Raw genomic sequence first — 19,298 nt, 5'->3', positions numbered from 1 at the left:
CTAGGCATATACCCTGAGAAAACCATAATTCAAAAAGAGACATGTACCAAAATGTTCATAGCAGCCCTATTTACAATAGCCCAGAGATGGAAACAACCTAAGTGTCCATCATCGGATAAATGGGTAAAGAAGATGTGGCACATATATACAATGGAATATTACTCAGCCATAAAAAGAAATGAAATTGAGCTATTTGTAATGAGGTGGATGGACCTAGAGTCTGTCATACAGAGTGAAGTAAGTCAGAAAGAGAAAGACAAATACTGTATGCTGACACATATATATGGAATTTAAGAAAAAAAAATGTCCTGAAGAACATAGGGGTAAGACAGGAATAAAGACACAGACCTACTAGAGAATGGACTTGAGGATATAGGAAGGGGGAAGGGTAAGCTGTGACAAAGGGAGAGAGTGGCATGGACATATATACACTACCAAACGTAAAATAGATAGCTAGTGGGAAGCAGCCACATAGCACAGGGAGATCAGCTTGATGCTTTGTGACCACCTAGAGGGGTGGGATAGGGAGGGTGGGAGGGAGACGCAAAAGGGAGGGGATATGGGAACATATGTATATGTATAACTGATTAAATTTGTTGTAAAGCAAAATAATTTTAAAAAATGTCAAAAAAAAATTGTCCTTTTCTTCCTTTGATTTCCTTTCATCTAGTCTCATCTCTTTCACGTGCTGGGTTTTCCTTCACAATAGTAACAACAAAAGCTAACATTTACTAAGCACCACACTCATTTCAGACCCTCACATCCAAGCATCACAATAACCCCAGGACACAGATACCACCAGGATCCTAATGTTCCAGATGAGGAAACCCAACTCACAGCCTATCAGAATCTTAGCCAAGGTCAGGCAGCTAGTAGGTGGTAAAGCAAGAGGCCAAAAAACAGGTTTGCGACTGCAAAGCCCATATGCTTACCCACCAGAAGAAAGAAGATCATCCTATTTCAGTCACGTGGTAGTTGAGCTTTCCTAGGAGTAGGAGAACAAAGACACACTCTACACTCAGACACTAACTTGGATATAGCAGCCACCCTTCCAGGCCTTCACCTCCCCACTCCACCTCTCCCAAAAGATATCTGAAGATGAAAATCAGTTCAGGGCTTCCCTGGTGGCGCAGTCGTTAAGAATCTACCTGCCAATGCAGGGGACACGGGTTCGAGCCCTGGTCGGGGAAGATCCCACATGCCGCGGAGCAAATAAGCCCCATGAGCCACAACTACTGAGCCTGCGCTCTAGAGCCCGCGAGCCACAACTACCGAAGCCTGTGTGCCTAGAGCCCGTGCTCCGCAACAAGAGAAGCCACCACAATGAGAAGCCCGGGCACCACAACTGGAGTAATGCCGCTCACCACAGCTAAAGAAAGCCCGCGCACAGCAACAAAGACCCAACGCAGCCAAAAAGAAAGAAAGAAAGGAGGGAAGAAGGAAGGAAGGAAGGAAGAAAGAAAGAAAGAAAAAGAAAATCAGTTCATAAGGTAAAAGCGGCTTGCATTATAGGCAGATGCTACATAAACCTAAAATGTTAATGTTATTTGGAGGTACCTGAAATAAGTTCTTAATAATAAGTCTTACTGGTCAGGCATATGTTTTTAAATCTGTTTGGGTTTTTTAATTACTAAAGCAAAAACATGCTCATAACAAATTCAAATAATACTGAAGCACATAAAGTTTTTTAATAAAGGGACAAAGTGAGAAAGAAAAGAACTTTTCCCCACCATGTTCCAACTCCTTGAGTATCTTGCAAGATTTTTCCAAGAACATACTAACATAGTATACATATAGATCTATGTGCATATACAGTTTTCTTTTTCAAACTCAGGATCATATTCTATAGTTTTGAAGTTTTTATTCAATACTGTATTTATTTACATATCTCCATATCAGTTTGTACCAAACTACCTGTGTTTTGTTTGTTTGTTTGTTTTTACCAAGGTAGTAAATGTTGTTTATGCCTTCTTTAAATTTACATAGTGCTCTAACATATTAATACCCTGTGAGCTTCAAAAAACCGAATACATTTACAGTAGTATTATCGGTCGCCAAAATGAAGGGGAAGGAAACTTTACAATTGTGAGAATACACAAATGTTCTCATTAAGGCAGTATTGACCCAGACGATCATTTAGTATCTGTCACCGCAAATGCCTCCCAACTCTGGAATGCCCATTGCAACAAACACGTGTCAGTGCACAGTATTTCCTAAATTCTTACACGTTCTTCACTTTCCAATTCATCTGGTGAACTGGGAGTAGGAAGTTGGTCATAGACAATGTGCCCTCCCTCCCTTGTCTGCCCAAAACTTGAAGCAATCACATCCACTGCCAGGCTGGCTGTAACCTTGGCCTCTTCCTCTGACGCAGCCAACCGAGGACTGACTTCCACAAGATCCAGTGCTGAGAGCAACCCTGTATTGTGTACTTCCTCAGTAATATACATGCCTTCTCGATAGGTCAGTCCCCCTACAACAGGGGTTCCTGTGGCTGGAGCCAGCGTAGGGTCAAATTAATCAATATCAAAACTCAGATGGATTGGCCTTTGTCTTTTGCCAATCAGCAGACCGAATGTCTGTTCCATGACCTTCTGGATACCAAGTCGATCTATGTCTCTCATGGAAAAGTACTGGATATCATAATTCTTTAAAATAAAACGTTCAGGAGGGTCCACATCTCTTAGTCCAATGTATACAATACTTGGGGAAGAGATACAAGGTTTGATCCAGGAAAATCCTGGGAGTTGTGGGACCTTGTCCTATAGTTCTCTGAAGAGAAATGAAACTGGCTGTCCGTGGAGAATTCCAGATGAAGTGGTGAGGGGTGTATTGATGTCAGCATGGGCATCAACCCAGATCACACAAAGGTCTGGGCAGTGCCAGGCGTGCCCACTAATGGTACCAATTGCCAGGCTGTGGTCTCCTCCCACGGTGACACAGCTGTAGCCACCTGACACTGCTCTACTAACCACCTCTGCTAGTTCCTGGTTGGCAAGGCCCACTGAGCGAGGATTCACTATCAAGTTATTATAGAGATCATCTTTGGGAACTGGGATAAAACTCAAGTCTCCAAAGTCTTTAAGGTGGCAGCCCAAATCGGAGAGCCTTTTCATCAAGCCAGCATCTCTTACAGCAGTGGGACCATATTCCACTCCTTTTCTTTTCTGTCCCCGTGAAAATGGGGCTCCAATGACAGCCACGGAGTGGACGGACTTCTTCGGCACTGAGTGCGCTTGCATACAGAGAAGAAGCGAGAGGCTGCTCCTCAGGGACATGATGGGCAGCGCAGGACATAGACGAGTGAGAGGCTGCTACGTGCGGCTCGCCGCCTTACCTCAGTGTTTTTAATCAACACAACTGCCTTATGTGCAAGAACTGAAATTTAATCAGTTCCTTGAAGAACATTTGGGTTATTACTATTTTGGGTGTTAAAATAGTCATGTAGGGGCTTCCCTGGTGGCGCAATGGTTGAAAGTCCGCCTGCCGATGCGGGGGACGCGGGTTCGTGCTCCGGTCCGGGAGGGTCCCGCATGCCGCAGAGCGGCTGGGCCCGTGAGCCGTGGCCGCTGAGCCTGCGCGTCCAGAGCCTGTACTCCACAGCGGGAGAGGCCACAGCAGTGAGGGGCCCGCGTACCGCAAAAAAAAAAAAAAAAAAAAAAAGTCATGTACATTTTAAGAACCTTTAGTTGACAGTATGTGTCCCAGTGACCCATCAGCTGATTAGGATTATGATGTTTGGTATTGTTCCTAAAATGGAGCATACCTTCAGTTGAATAAAAGATCCAACTCATAAATAAAACTATCCCAGCTGCTGAGATTACTAGCTTTTCAACAGTAAAACATATAACTGAACAACAAATCATTCATTCATTCAATTATACATTCCGTACTTGTGGTCTACCAAGCTCTATGTTAAGCCCAAAAGGTTAAACAAAAGACCAAGCCTCACTTCCTGCCCTTGAGGAACTAAGAATTCAATGGGCAGACATACTCATCAGTGCATTCTACATCAAGTTTAAGAGCTCTTCTAGGTTAAAGTAAAGGAGCATCTAACTCTGGAGGAGATGGAGGTGCCTGAGAAGAAACAGCTAAGAAGTGCCTTCAGTAGGAGTTTGCTGGGAAAAGAAAGCCAGAATAAAGGACAGGGCAACCTTATTTTACAAGATCTTGTAAAAGCACCCAGTGTGTTCAGAGAACTCAGAGCATTCAACATAGAGAGCTTCTAGAAGGGAAATGCCAGGAGAGAAGGATGGAAAGAGAAATGGAAATTGAGGTTGAAGGGCCTTGCCTATGAAGTTTAGAAATTTGGATTTGAGGTTGTCAGAGGGGAAATACCACTCCAGGAGCATTCTGGATCTACCACAATTTGTTTACGCATTCATCTGTAAATGGACTTGTGTTGTTTGTGGGTTTTGACTATTACAAATAAAGGTGCTATGAATATTCACACATCAGTCATCTTGCTTCTTTTCTCTTGGGTAAATAACTAGGAGTGGAATGGCTAGATCACAAAGGAGGTGTGTGCTTAACTTTTTAAGAAATAGCCAAACTGTTTTCCAAAGTGGCCATACTATTTTACATTCCCACCAGCAGTGTAGCAGAGTTCCAGTACTCACATCCTTGCCAACACTTAGTATGGTCAGTCTTCCCAATTTTAGCCATTTTAATAGGTACTAATGGTATCTCTTTGTGGTTTTAACTTGCATTTCCCTAATGACTAATGATGCTGAACATCTTTTCATCTATTTGTTATCCATATACCTTCTTTGATGAAGTGTCTTTTCACATCGTTTCCTCATTTTTTTTAATCGAGTTGTTTTATTACTTAGTTTTAAGAGTTCTTTATATAAATCCTAGATATAAACAAACCCCTTATCAGAAAAATGCTTTGCAAATATTTTCTCCCAGTCTGTGGCTTATCTTTTCATTCTCTTAACAGTATCTTTTTTTTTTTTTTTTTTTTTTTTTTTGCGGTACGCGGGCCTCTCACTGCTGTGGCCTCTCCCGTTGCGGAGCACAGGCTCCAGACGCGCAGGCTCAGCGGCCATTGCTCACGGGCCCAGCCGCTCTGCGGCATGTGGGATCTTCCCAGACCGGGGCACGAACCCACGTCCCCTGCGTCGGCAGGCGGACTCTCAACCACTGCACCACCAGGGAAGCCCTTAACAGTATCTTTTGAAGAACAAAAGTTTTCAGTTTTGGGCCTCCCTGGTGGCGCAGTGGTTGAGAGTCCGCCTGCCGATGCAGGGGATACGGGTTCGTGCCCCGGTCTGGGAGGATCCCATATGCCGCGGAGCGGCTGGGCCCGTGAGCCATGGCCTCTGGGCCTGCGCGTCCGGAGCCTGTGCTCCGCAACGGGAGAGGCCACAACAGTGAGAGGCCCGCATACCGCAAAAAGAAAAAAAAAAAAAAAAAGTTTTCAGTTTTGATGTAGTCCAATTTATCCATTTTTTGTTTGATGGGTCATGCTTTTAGTGTCACAGCTAAGAAATTTTTGCCTAAGCAAAGATCACAAAGATTTTTCTCCTATGTTTTCTTCTAGAAGTACTATAGTTTAGGTTTTAGATTTAGGCTTACGGTCCATCTCCAGGGAGGCAATCTGAACACCTGTGGGGGTATTGTTATTTGTCATAGGGACTGGAGGGAGCGGTTCAACCAGCAATTGGTGGGCAGGGATGCTCGAGGTCTTACAATGCACAGGAAACATACACACCATGCCCCACAGGACTTTCAAATGTCCTGCCAGACATTCATGTGGACCAACTGCTTATAGCCACATGGATATCTATTTAGCTCTTATTTCAAAGTACTAAAAACTTAAAGGAAAATTTCAAAAATCATAGTCAAATCTTTCCTTCTCTTAAATCTAAAGTTTTTCCTTAAAAGCAGCCATTTCATCATGTCTTCTAGTACATTTGTGCCTGTGCATTTATATATCAAACTATGTATTTTATTATAAACTAATTTCTTTCATTTCTCCTTTTTAATTCAATTATGGCATTACTCTTTTATCTTGTGTGTGTAGCTGGTAATGTTATCATACATTAGCAACATAAAGAGATTAAAGACACTGAACTGAGTGAAGAATCAGAATGACAGCTGCAGCAATACCACTTAGATGTTAAAATATCACAATTAGATAATTAAAGGTTTTAGAAACTTGCCCATAAATTAACTATACAAATTTTCCAAAAATGCATAGAAAAGGCTACACCTTATACACACAGTGGCCTAAGGAAAGCAGGAAATGGAAGCAGGGCAGGAGGAGGAATGGGAAACAACAGCATCGCAGGAGAGGCAGGCGCCTTGCACAGACGATGACAAGGCTGTGCCATACACGGAGAGGTACACTTCGTTCAGTGTCCTGCCCCTGAGGACCAGCCAAAAAACAAAATAACATTTTAAAATATTAAGTTGTCCAGGGCCCCTGCCTACCCTAAGGCTGATTTATAGTTACACACCCAAGAAGATGAAAGACGCAGATGGCCTCATGGCCGGCGCAGGAGAGCCGAGCATTGTTCCTGCAACATTCCAGCGTCACCACAAAGGGCAGGGTCCCAAACCACTAACATGACACCTGATTCTGGTGTGAGGGTCCTCAGAGGCAGTATAGAGGGGACTGTAAACTGCTAAAGAGATAAAGATATGGGCAGGGAGAGAGGCAGAGAGGAAAGAAACTTGTCCACATACAGGAATAAGGCAAAAATGTCCACTCAGCACTTCTATTCAACACTGTCCTAGAATCCTAGCCAGGGCAATAAAGCCAGAAAAATAATGCCATTTACAACAGCATTTTAAAAACTTAAAATGCTTACAGATAAATGTAACAAAAGACAGGCATGGCCTGTACACTGAAAACTACAAACCACTGCCGGGAGAAAAAAAGACCAAATTTAACAGAGAGGTCTATCATGTTCACAGATTTGAAGACTCACTATTTTTAAGCTGAATCTATAAATAATTCATCTGTATGGATTTATTAATTCATTTGAATGTTTTAACATCGCCTACGTCCTAGACACTGTTCTAAATGCCAAAGACATAGCAGTGAGGAAGATTAAAAAAATCCCTGCCCCACAGGGCTTACATTTTAATCAGGAAAGACAAAATAAACAAAATATGTACTTCATATGGTGATAAGTGCTAGGGAGGAAAACAATGCAGGGGAAGGGGGTAAGGAATGACCCAGGAGAAAGGAACTGAAAACTCAGATGGGGTGGAGCCATCTTAAAGACCTGATAAAAGTGTGGAAGGGAGGCTTATCGATGCCTAGCGGGAAAAGTACTCTAGGCAGAGGAAATAACAAAAATTCTTTAAGATGGGGACAAGCCTAGAATGTTCTGAGAACAACAAGGAGGGCAGAGAGAGCAGGGGGAGGGTAATAGTAGATGAGATCAGAGAAAGAGCAGATGGCCAGTTCCGGTAGGGCTTTGTAGGCCACTGTCATTTTAACAGACTTTGGCTTTTATTCCGGGTGACATGTGCAGCCATTGAAGGATTTTGAGCAGAGTGGCATGACCATGACCTGATTATACTTCAGAAGGATCCTTCTGGCTGCATGTTGAGAATGGTAGGGTCGGGTACAGAAGCACAGTTAAGAGCTGATCACAGTATTCTAGGCAAGAGGCAGCGGTGGCTTAGAGCCAGCGTGGTGATGGAGGTGCAAAGCACTGAAATGCCTCCAGATAAACTGAAGGCAGAGTGGACAGGGTCTGCTGAAGCACTCAGTGTCAGTGGAGGCGGGGAGAGGGGTCAAGGTTGACTCTAAGGGTTGTGGCTTGAGTACACTGTGGAATAATTACTTCCCAGGGCCGGGGAAGACTGTAGGAAGAACAAAATTGTAGGGAGGAGCAGACAAAACTGCTTCTTGTTAACTTTAAGATGCCTATTGGTATCTGAGTGAGGATGCTAAGTGGGTAGTTGGATAATATGAGTCTGACACTGAGGAGTCAGGTCAGAGCTGGAGAGGGTCCACTGAGAGAGGGTATTTAAAGCCAGCGCTGAAGGTCACCAAGAGAGTGAGGGTAGGTAGAAGAGGTCCAAGACAAAACCCTGGGACAGCTCAACAGGTGAGGCCTGAAGGAAGAAGAGGATCAAGGAGGCAGTCTGAGAAGGAGTTGCTCGGTGGCAAGAGAACACCGGCAGAGTGTGGTGTCCTGGGAGCCACGTGGAAAAACTGTTTCAAAGAGAAGGAAATGATCAATCATGCCCAACACTGCTCACAGGTCAAATATTAATTCATTTATTTTTGGCTGTGTTGGGTCTTCGTTGCTGCACGCAGGCTTTCTCTAGTTGCAGCGAGCGGGGGTTACTCTTCGTTGCGGTGCACGGGCTTCTCATTGCAGTGGCTTCTCTTGTTGCAGAGCACGGGCTCTAGGCGCGCAGGCTCTAGGCACATGGGCTCAGTAGTTGTGGCTCACAGGCTCTAGAGCTCAGGCTAAGGAGTTGTGGTGCACAGGCTTAGTTGCTCCGCGGCATGTGGGACCTTCCCAGACCAGGGCTCGAACCCGTGTCCCCCGCATTGGCAGGCGGATTCTTAACCACTGCGCCACCAAGGAAGTCCTCACAGGTCTAATGACAATGTTGGAGAAGTGACTGTTGGATTGGACAACAGATGCTAGAAGGGTGGGCAGCCAGGCTATTTGGGGAGCTGTATGGCACAGACAAGGTAGGCAGAGCTCTCTCGCTGCCCCCAGGAAGCTTCCACCCTTCCCTCCCCGGCTTCTCTCTCACCACCTCGTCTCTGCACATGCTGTGCCCTTGATCTCAGTTCCCCAGGGAAGCTCTCCCAACCAGGCTAGATGCCCCACTGTAGACTCTCATGGTAGCAGGCACCCATCTAATTGCCAGCATGGATCCCGGGGGATTTTCCTTTGGTGTGTTTGACAGTGTGAGAAGTGTCTTAGTCTACACGCCTGCACTCCAGGGATAGGGACCGTGCCCCTTCACTCAACAGACTACACCTCACACAGGGCCTGGCACAGAACAAGCACTCAACAAACAAGTAGGAGACCAGGGAAGGGGAGACTTAACAGGCACTAGTGTGATCAGGCAGAGCCGTAAAAGCGGTGAGGTGAGACGTGCATCCAACTCAGAAGGGGGAATGGGATCTGGCTTCCAAGGCAAGACAGAAGAAGGCAGTGTAAGGATAGAAAAAGCCTTCCTCCAAAATGCAGAGCTGGACTGGGTCAGGCATCAGAGACCACTCTAAGAGAGCTGACTACCATGACTGGAGGAAACAGCAGAAGGCTCTGAAATCCTCTCTACACAGTTTAGACTCTTGATTTTGACAGAGAAGACAGCATAGGTGAATTCTGCGATCAGAGGTTGGGAAGCCCATTTGGCCATCACGGCAGTTAGACAAATGTTAGGCTGCCCCAAACATATCAAGGAAAGAGAGGTTTTGTTTGGGGGTGGAAATTCATCATCTACTGCTGCAAATTAAAAACCCCTGAAAAGGGGCTTCCCTGGTGGCACAGTGGTTGAGAATCTGCCTACTAATGCAGGGGACACGGGTTCGAGCCCTGGTCTGGGAGGATCCCACATGCTGCGGAGCAACTAGGCCCGTGAGCCCCAACTACTGAGCCTGCGCGTCTGGAGCCTGTGCTCTGCAACAAGAGAAGCCACTGCAATGAGAGGCCCGCGCACCGCGATGAAGAGTGGCCCCCGCTTGCCACAACAAGAGAAAGCCCTCGCACAGAAACGAAGACCCAACACGGCAAAAATAAATAAATTAATATCCTTCTTTAAGAAAAAAAAACAAACCTGCAAAGAGTCAATGTTCACCCTTGAAGCAAGGATAATAACCTTAACCAGTGCCTATCACGTGCTGTAGGGAGTTACCTCATCTAATCCTCAACTCCCTGACTGCCCTATGTGAGATCACTCTCTCCTATCACCCTGGTTATGCCCTTCAAAGAATTTCATCACCATCCATAGTTATCTTGTTTGCATGTTTCTTTCCTGCTTATCATCTGCCCTCCACGTGCAATTTAAGCTCCTCCAGGCGGGAACCCTGTCTGACTACACCCCTCTGCTATCACAACACCAGGCACAATGCACAGCCAATGTTCACCCAGGGAATGAAAAAGCTTTGTGGAAGTGCTACGACCTGTCTGTCCTACACATGAGGATTCCTGCCCTTTAATTTTTTTTCGACTTGAGGATTTAAGGTATTTGTATGTTTATACTGAAGCAGCTCTACACAACCTCACTGCTTTGCTACTAGCAGCAAGGCGGGTCTCAGCCCCAGCTCCTCTCTGCAAACAGCAAAATCTGTCCCTTCGCTATTTAAAATCCAAGCACCCACCCCCTGACTATGTGTACAAGCCCCTGCTCCCTCTCCCCTCCCTGTCTCGGCCTCCCTTGTTTCTACAGAGACGACTTTCCCTTGGGTGTGCCCAGCTAAACCACTCAACTGCCCTTCTTTGTCGAGCCTCCCATGCCCCCTGTGTTAGTTTCCTAGGGCTGCCATAACCAAGTACTACCAACTGGGGGGCTTAAAACAACATATATTCCCACAGTTCTGGAGGCTAGAAGTCCAAGTCAAGGCCTCAATAGAGCCATATGCTCCCTGAAGGATCTAGGGAAGAAACTGTCCCATGTCTTTCTCCCTGCTTCTGGTGTCTGCCAACAACCCTTGACATGTCTTAGCTTGCAGCTAGATAACTGCTATCTCTGCCCCCATCTTCACGTGGCCTTCTTACTGCCTCTCCATTTCCTCTTCTTCTAAGGACACTAGTCACACGGGATTAGGGGCCCACCCTACTCCAATATGACCTCATCTTTTTTTTCTCTTTTTTTTGGGGGGCGTATAGTTGATCTACAATGTTATGTTAGTTTCAGGTGTACAGCAAGGTGAATCAGTTATATATATACATATATCCACTCTTTTTTAGATTCTTTTCCCATATAGGCCACTACAGAGTATGGAGTAGAGATCCCTGTGCTCTACAGTAGGTCCTTATTAGCTGCCTACTTGATAGAATGACCCCACCGTAACCAGTTACATTTGCAATGACTCTACTTCCAAGTGAGGTCACATTCTGAGGTACTGGGGGTTAAGACTCCCTGATCTTTTGGGGGGGCATAATGTAATACCTAACTCCCCACAGAAAGGGCTGGACCTTCCTCTAGCTGCCCGCAGCCTGTACCTCACTTAGTGCAATTATCACACTGCATTCTAATTATTTTTTAGTGAATTCTCTCCTTTTTCAACAGGGATGACAAAGAGACTTTACCACCTGTGCCAACTCCAATATGTAAGTAGTGAAAAAATCCTTCGACAGACGAGTGCTGTCTGTCACAGGTGAAGGAATAAGACAGGAGCAGAACATGTGGGCTCGAATGGGCATGTGACACACAGGGGGCTCCTGGGACAATATAAGCTTGTGATAAAGCAAACTAATACAGTCAAGTCGGGATGAGACTTGGGATGAACCTGTTTCTATCAGGTTCCCTGGGGCTGCTGCTGCTACTGGACCATGGACCATCCCTGAGGGCAGAGACCGAGCGTTATTCATGTTTGTATTATATATTGCAATGGTCCAAGGTTGGAAGAATGAGTGAATACTAAAATGCTGCAAACTACTTTAAAAACTAGGGCAGCTGAACTCCTGCTATTTCCCTCATTTAGCTGCTCTTCAGAAAGAAACCTCTTTGGCAGGCACCTGTCACCTGTTGGCCTGGAATGTTCTCCCAGTAGCTCGCCCCTAGGTTTAGGGAAGGTAGCTGTTCACCCCTGCATACCAGAGGTCTCAACCTCAGACTGGGCTTTGTGGAGCTAAGGAAATGCAGGTCCAAGGGGAGAGCAAGTTAATCCCCTCTCCCTTCCGTCCTCTCAGCCTGGAGAGGCTTCGGGTGAGGAAATCCCACCTCTCTGCGTGCCTCAGAGGATGGCAAGGGACGGGACTCAGCACAGAATGCGGTTAGGGTGGCGATGCCTTTTAGCAACCCTCGCTTAACTGGCAGACCAGCTCTCACCGCTGTCTCAGACGGCGCTCCTCTAAGTTACCACCCTCCGCCCTGGCCCTGCCAGGTGCAGCCCCTGAACTGGGATCCCTCTTCCACCAAGAGTGGCCAGAAGCTTCGGCAAGCAAGGGTTTGGTCCCAGCCGCTCAGGAGGTCCACGCAGGCCACCAGATGCTCTTCCACACCTACACGCACACACAATGGACAGGCCAACTGAGAGTGGCAGGCACATCTGGGATTCCTGAAGTGGGGGGGGGGAGAGTCTGGAACAACCCTGCTCTGCACTCCCACAGCTCCATGCGCAAAATCCACTAACAGTCTGGGCAGAGCTGTTTCAGAGGTCAACTAGAGGGCACCCTGATTTCTCCAAGAAACACAGGTGTTCAATCCCACACGTCAGCCTCGCTTTTGCTGACAGGCCATGACTGTGGCTGGGAAACCAGGGGAAGGGGGTGGATTTTGTCTGTTCTGGGTGTGACAAAAGTCACCTAAAAGGCAGCTAAAGCTCTGAATGCAGGTGGAAGAGAAGGCAGTAAAAGAGAGGGCCTGACGGGGATGTGGGTGACCATCTCTTCCTACTGACAGGACTTTAGCAAAATGTGATTTCCCAGATCTTCCCTACACAAATGGCTTTTTCTCTTTACTGCAGTCCCAGCCGCTGGCTGAGAGGCACGGGGTGGGCGGATGGGAGAAGCAACGGCAGGGTGGAGAAACGCAGGAGGCTCAGCCCCTGACCGCCCAGGCTCCCCTGGCACCTCCAGAAGGGAGTGGAGCCCACGGAGAGCCAGGTGGCTGGAAGCCAGCAAACGCGGAAACCAGCAAACCGAGGAGAGCTGCAAAAGGTAACCTAGAAAATGAGAGGGTTTATGGGAGAATTCGTCCTGTAACCCTAGGGGATGGGCCAACACAGGACACAGCAGATGCGCCCCTATGCCAGCCTTACTGCTCTGTTTCTTTCTTTTTTTTTTTTTTTTTGCGGTACGCGGGCCTCTCACTGTTGTGGCCTCTCCCATTGCGGAGCGCAGGCTCCGGACGCACAGGCTCAGCGGCCATGGCTCACGGGCCCAGCCGCTCCGCGGCATGTGGGATCTTCCCGGACCGGGGCAAGAACCCGTGTCCCCCGCATCGGCAGGCGGACTCTCAACCACTGCGCCACCAGGGAAGCCCACTGCTCTGTTAAGTGAGGAGTGAGGCCAAACGCCCCACTCCAGGTCCTCTCCAGCTCCACCTCTGGAGTGTGGGCAACGTCCGTGGTGTGTACCCGTGTGTGTGCACGCACACGCATGGATGCATATAAACACACACCTACTTATACTCAGAGCCTCGCCCTGAACAGCAACAAACCAGGAGAGATGCTGGGGAGTATGGGGGCTCAGTGTAGATCTTAGAATCAGAGGGCTTAAGTCCCAGCTCTGAAGCTCACTATAGCTGTGTGACCTCATGCAAGTTGGCTGAACCTCTCGACTTCCACCCCTTACCTGTTGAGTCGAGCTAGTAACAGTGTTCACCTTTCTGAGGCAGGAGAGAAGCTCAAGCCTCTCCACTTGGAGATTCTATATTTAACAAAAAGTACTGAACTAGGTTATCAGGTATGATGCATTTTAAGTATTTATTTTTTTAAAAAAATTTTAACATTAGTAACAAATATAGAACCTGACCTAATAGGAAAGTCAATTTTCTGGTTTTGACAGTCTACTATGGTTACAGAAGGTATTATTGGGGGAAGCAAGGAGAAGGGTACACAGCAATTCTCTGTACTATTCTGCAACCTCCTCTGAGTCAAACTATTTCAAAATAACAAGTTGTTTTAAAAATTAACAAACACAAAAATATTACTGCATCTATAATGTTATTTGAAAATAAAGTCAAAAATCTAAATTTGAGGTTTTATGTAAATAAGATACCCTGGAAAGTCTACCCCGATCCTCCCTAACTTGTTCTTCTGCCAGAAGCCCTAGTTACTATGAAGATTAAATTAGATAATATGTATACAGCTCTTAGCATAGCGCCAGGCTCAGAGCCTCAATGTTTGCTATTTTTTAATGCAGTAATAATTATTACCCAAGATGGCCAGAGAGGAAATCAGAATTTCATTTGCAGCATGTATAGATCACACCACAGCCATTTTGAATAATGCTCTAGATGTAAGACTACTGACACAAAAATGGGTTCATAATATGTTAAGTGAAAAAAAGCAGGTTACAGGTCAGTATGGATAGTTTTACCCTGTTCTTTTTAAAGATAGTGTAGTGAGTAGCTAAAAGCATAGGCTGTGGAACCAGGTTGCTTGGGTTCAAATCTCAGCTTAGTATCTTAAGCAAGGTATTTAACCATTCTGGGCCTCAGCTTTTTCATCTGTACAATAGGTTTAATCATAAAACCAACCATTGGATAGTTGAGTGATTAAATCAGTGCACACATGTAAAGTGCTGGCAAATAATAACGTTCAAGTGTTAACCATCATCAATTAGATTTTATTTCACATTAATTTATAGTCATTAGGAAAGCATCTGGAAGCACATACAAACACCAAAAGTGGCAGCAGCCATCACCCTGAATAATAGGATTTTCTTTTAAATGGAAGTATAGTTGATTTACAGTGTTTCAGGTATACAGCCAAGTGATTCAGTTATACATATATCTATCTATTCTTTCTCAGATTCGTTTCCATTATAGGTTATTACAAGATATTTAATATATTGATATTTCCCTGTGCTATACAGTAGGTCCTTGTTCTTTAGTTATTTTATATATAACACTGAATGATAAGACTTTTAGCTTACTTTTGCTGGTATTCTCATTTTCCCACAATTAATACAGGTTAAAAATAAATCTAGGGCTTCCCTGGTGGTGCAGTGGTTGAGAGTCCGCCTGCCGATGCAGGGGACACGGGTTTGTGCCCCGGTCCGGGAAGATCCCACATGCCACGGAGCGGCTGGGCCCGTGAGCCATGGCCGCTGAGCCTGCGCGTCCGGAGCCTGTGCTCCGCAACGGGAGAGGCCACAACAGTGAGAGGCCCGCGTACGGCAAAAAAAAATCAATCCATCAATCAATCAATCTAAAGTTCTTAGGATAAAAAATGCTTTACAAAAAACTGGGAGAAAGAATCTGTAACAAAAACAAAACAGCAGATCCTACCCTCATCCAAGGGAAGTCTGAGTTTTGTTAGTGTCTCAAAGTAGCTAGTCGGGAGTGTCCCCGAGCCCATGGCTCTCAAAAATGTTACAGAACACACCCATGTGGATCAAAAACATAATGGAGATGTATTTTTACCCACACATGTTATCCCATGTCCAAATATACCTCACACACATATGTACATATTACCAAAGAGAGGAGATTATAAATGCAAGTTACATCTAGTCATGGAAATCGCCTTGGCAAGCAGCAACCAGAGGCACAAAGAACATTCTGTAGGTTCCCGGCGCTTCGGTTCCTACGCAGGTCCTAACCCTCAACACTCAGCGTCGACCAGCGCTTGCCTGCCTTCCAGAACGGCTACCTTCTCACAACGCCACCACCTCCCTCACCAGTACTGGCCATAGGGGACCACACTGAAGGACCACGACAAGCCAAGCCAGCATCCATAGGCGGCCGGGCATCCCGCCCCGCATCCCGCCCCCACCTCCCTGAGGCCCACACGGGCAGCAGGCAGTGGTGGGGCGTGGGGGGGGGGTCGTCTCACTGCCCTGGACCCAGGCGCCCTGCCTCCCTCTACGGGCAGGGCCCCAGGCGAGCCGCTGCTGGAGAGCTGCCTCTGATCCACCGGGTTTCGTTACATGAAAATAAAACACCGGCCTGTTCTGGGCCTGCCCAGCACATTAGTGGGAGGAAGCTATAAAAGCTGCCAACATGTGTTACCTCAAGCATGTTCCTTCTCAAATACGCCAGGAGCGAGGCACGGTCTTTCCTCTCCTCCCCGCCTTCCATCTTTTCGGAAAAGACTCTCTGTGTCCCGTTTATTGACATCCTGGCCTCTTGGCTGGTCCAGCTGCACCAGAGCCATTCGCCCTACTCGCCATCAAAGTGCCCTCGTTCCGACCCACTGCCTGTAATGCACGCTTCCAGACCGCACGGCCCCACTGGCTGCTCGAAGTCTGGCTCCGAAACCAAATAAAAAGCTTTTCACTTACACTCCAGTTTACATGCAGCAGCTCAAAAGCCTTATTTTCACGTCTTACACAGCTCCCACCTGAATAAATTTGCTCTAAGTGCCACTTTTCCATTTGTGGATTATGAAGCAGCAAGAAGGGCTGAGGGACGGCCCCACAGGATGCCACAGGCACACAGGGATGCAAAGTCACCCCTTAGGGACCGAGAACACTGAGGGATGCCAGGACCCACGGCAGTGCACACCACAACCCTGGTAAGGGCAGAAACCACAACTGCTCCTGGCTTTGTCATAGCTGAAAGCATGGCTGCTTCAACACAGTCCTGGCTTCAAATCCCAGCTCCGCAGATTACTAGGTGTGTTTCCTTGGGACACAGGCCAGCCTTGGAGCTTATTTCCTTACCTATAAAATGGGGACATGGGACTTCCCCGGTGGTCCAGGGGTTAAGAATCCGCCTGCCAATGCAGGGGACACAGGTTCGATCCCCAGTCCAGGATGATCCCACATGCCACAGAGCAACTAAGCCCGTTCACCACAACTACTGAGCCCACAAGCCACAGCTACTGAGCCCGTGAGCCACAACTACTGACGCCTGCATGCTCTAGGACCTGCAGGCCACAATTACTGAGCCCACGCACCTAGAGCTCGTGCTCTGCAACAAGAGAAGCCACCGCAATAAGAAGCCCGCGCACCGCAATGAAGAGTGGCTCCTGCTTGCCGCAACTAGAGAAAGCAGGCGCACAGCAACGAAGACCCAGCGCAGCCAAAAATAAATGAATTAATTTTTAAAAAGAAGGCAATTAAAAAAAAATAAATTTAAAAAAATAAAATAAAATGGGGACAACACCCTGGGGAGAGGCTACTGGAAAGACTTAATGGGATGATGAAATATGTAAGTTCTTACCATCATGACTGGCACACAGAAATCCCCTGAAAGACAGGACCCATTATCACTCAAATTCATTTTTAAATGTGTGAAGCACGTACTTCGTGCTAGGTATAAGCAAAACAGACAATGGTCCCTGGTCTAAAGGGCTCATAGGGTGGGGGTCAAACAGCCAACCCCGTGTGACCACTGCTGCAGTGGCTGTGCACACACACAATGCAGACGGGGAAGGAGAGCTAAACCTGCCTGGGGAAATCTGGAAATAATGATTGTTTAAAACATATTAAAATCATTTAAGGCCTGATGACATCTGGTAGCTTCCACCCTGGCCTCATTTCCCACCTACCCCTCCCCCACCCACACTCCTATGGGCCTTCGCTCTGTAACAGGTTCAGCCCCACCTCGAGGCCTCTGCCTGGGATGAGCCCCCCAGCATTCTCATGATTGGTGCCCTCGCTTCATTAGGGTCTCCGCTCACATGTCACCTTCCTGGTCACCTCAGAAGACTTCTGTCCCCTTACACTGCTGTATTGTTCTGCACTCCCCAATACTGCATTCAAATCTATTTGCCTACGTGTTTATTATCCATCTTCTCCGCTAGAATGTGACCTCCGTGAGGGTGGGGACTTTCTTTTGTTCATCACTGTGACCTCTGAATCTAAAACACTGCTGGAATCAACAAATTAATGAGCCACATTTAGAAGTTGGGGGACTCCCCACATGTGAAGCACGAGGCTAAGAGTGTCATGTACGTGAGCATTTAATCCTCACCATATCCTACAGGCCTCTCCTATTGGACCATCGCCAGGAAGAGTGGAGTTGGACAGATCTGGCGGTACCGTACCCAGGCCCAGTCTCCCCCATTATCATTCCAAACTTTAGTGGCTATATTTCTGATAAATGGCTCCCAGGGACACATCCCAAGACAAGTAAGTAAAGCCCAAGGCCTCTCCTACATCTGAGAGGCTTGCCTTCCAGAGTCTGCCCTCCCTAAGGATCAAAAAGGGCTCAGCAAGCCCCACATAACACAGCAGCCACCATTTATTGGATGCTTATGTACAGACTTTCACTCATGTCCTCCCCACACTCTCCTGCGTAGTTATGACCCCCTCATTTTAGAAGGGGAACCAAGTGTCAGAGAGCTTAACTCACTTTTCATGCTCACACGGCTAAGAAGTTGCAGAGCTAGGACTCTGAACCCCAGTCTGTCTGATTTCAAAGGCCATGCCATTACCCACTATTTCCCCAGTGCCTCCACACTGCCCATACGGGTTCTCCCCTAGCCTGAGTCAGCCTCCTTGGTCACTGACAGTGCACAGCAGAGCAGAGAGCAAGGGCTCTGGGCCAGACGGACCTGGGCTCAAATCCCTGCCTTGCCACTTCTTGTGTGTTTGGGCAGGTAGTCACCCTCTGAGAATCTTGATTTCATCTGCACGGTAGGGTGGGAGACGCCCACCTCAGAGGTACGAAGAGCAATGGAGATACAGGCCCGCAGGTACACAGCCAGGCCCGCACAGCCGGCGAGAAGCGGCTCCGGGCAAGCCTCTCGTGGCTGCAGCTGCCCTGCCACTTCCCCCAGCTGGGTCCTGCCCGGTGGCCACCAAGGGCTGGGTCAGAGCCTCTCTGTCCTTCACAGGAGAGCCGCCCCCAGAAGGCAGAAGACAGGGGCTCTGCCAGCACCTAGTAAGTGCCCAATTCACTTTACATACACGAGCACCAATCTCTCCTTGCACGTCAGCATCATCTGTGAACAAGTTAACGTGATTTACTAAAGCCTTGGTTTACTTTTCTGTAGAAGAGATGATCATTCACCTGCACCCAATAATTATTCAAGGAGGTGAAGAATGTCAAATGCTTATAGCAGCACCTGACCCATGAGAAACACTCAATAAATGTTAGCTCATGATTGCATCCTATTTCCTAACCCAGGAAACAGACACTAGGAAGGCAACCAATTTGCTCGACATCTCACAGCTGGTTCAGGGATTTGACCCCAGCCTGCCTGACCCCAGGCCACTTCCATGTGGACATTAACACACCCACTCAGTGACCAACATTGGACACTGGAGAGAGAAATGTTATGTTTCAGTAAAAAACTAGAGCACGCCCTTATGGGTATCCAATTCTGGACCTGTTCATTGTCTTTGAGCTGTTTTTCACCTCTTGGTAAATTACATTTTACCTTTTACTTTGTTACCTCCCTGTAAATTGTATTGGATCCTGCCATCTTGCACATTTTCTGTCCTTACCAAATTCTCCATTCTTCTAGTTTCCCATTTTCTCCCACCCTCCTGCCATGGATTCACTGAGCACTACAACCTGACTGC

General features: G+C 47.1%; 1 long non-coding RNA gene and 1 pseudogene across 2 annotated transcripts in view; both read right to left on the bottom strand.

Moving 5' to 3' along the window:
• LOC308616244 overlaps positions 1-19,298 on the bottom strand; it is a 219,808-nt gene that overhangs the window by 188,677 nt on the left and 11,833 nt on the right. The window lies entirely within an intron of this gene.
• Positions 1,896-3,944, bottom strand: LOC308615428 (arginase-2, mitochondrial-like; annotated as a pseudogene). Its single transcript has one exon. The product of its transcript is annotated as an arginase-2, mitochondrial-like (transcript).

The sequence above is a fragment of the Mesoplodon bidens genome, assembly GCF_964165515.1.
Source record: "Mesoplodon bidens genome assembly, chromosome: 4".
Lineage (NCBI taxonomy): Eukaryota > Metazoa > Chordata > Mammalia > Artiodactyla > Ziphiidae > Mesoplodon > Mesoplodon bidens.
This window is presented reverse-complemented; position numbering and strand designations above follow the sequence as displayed.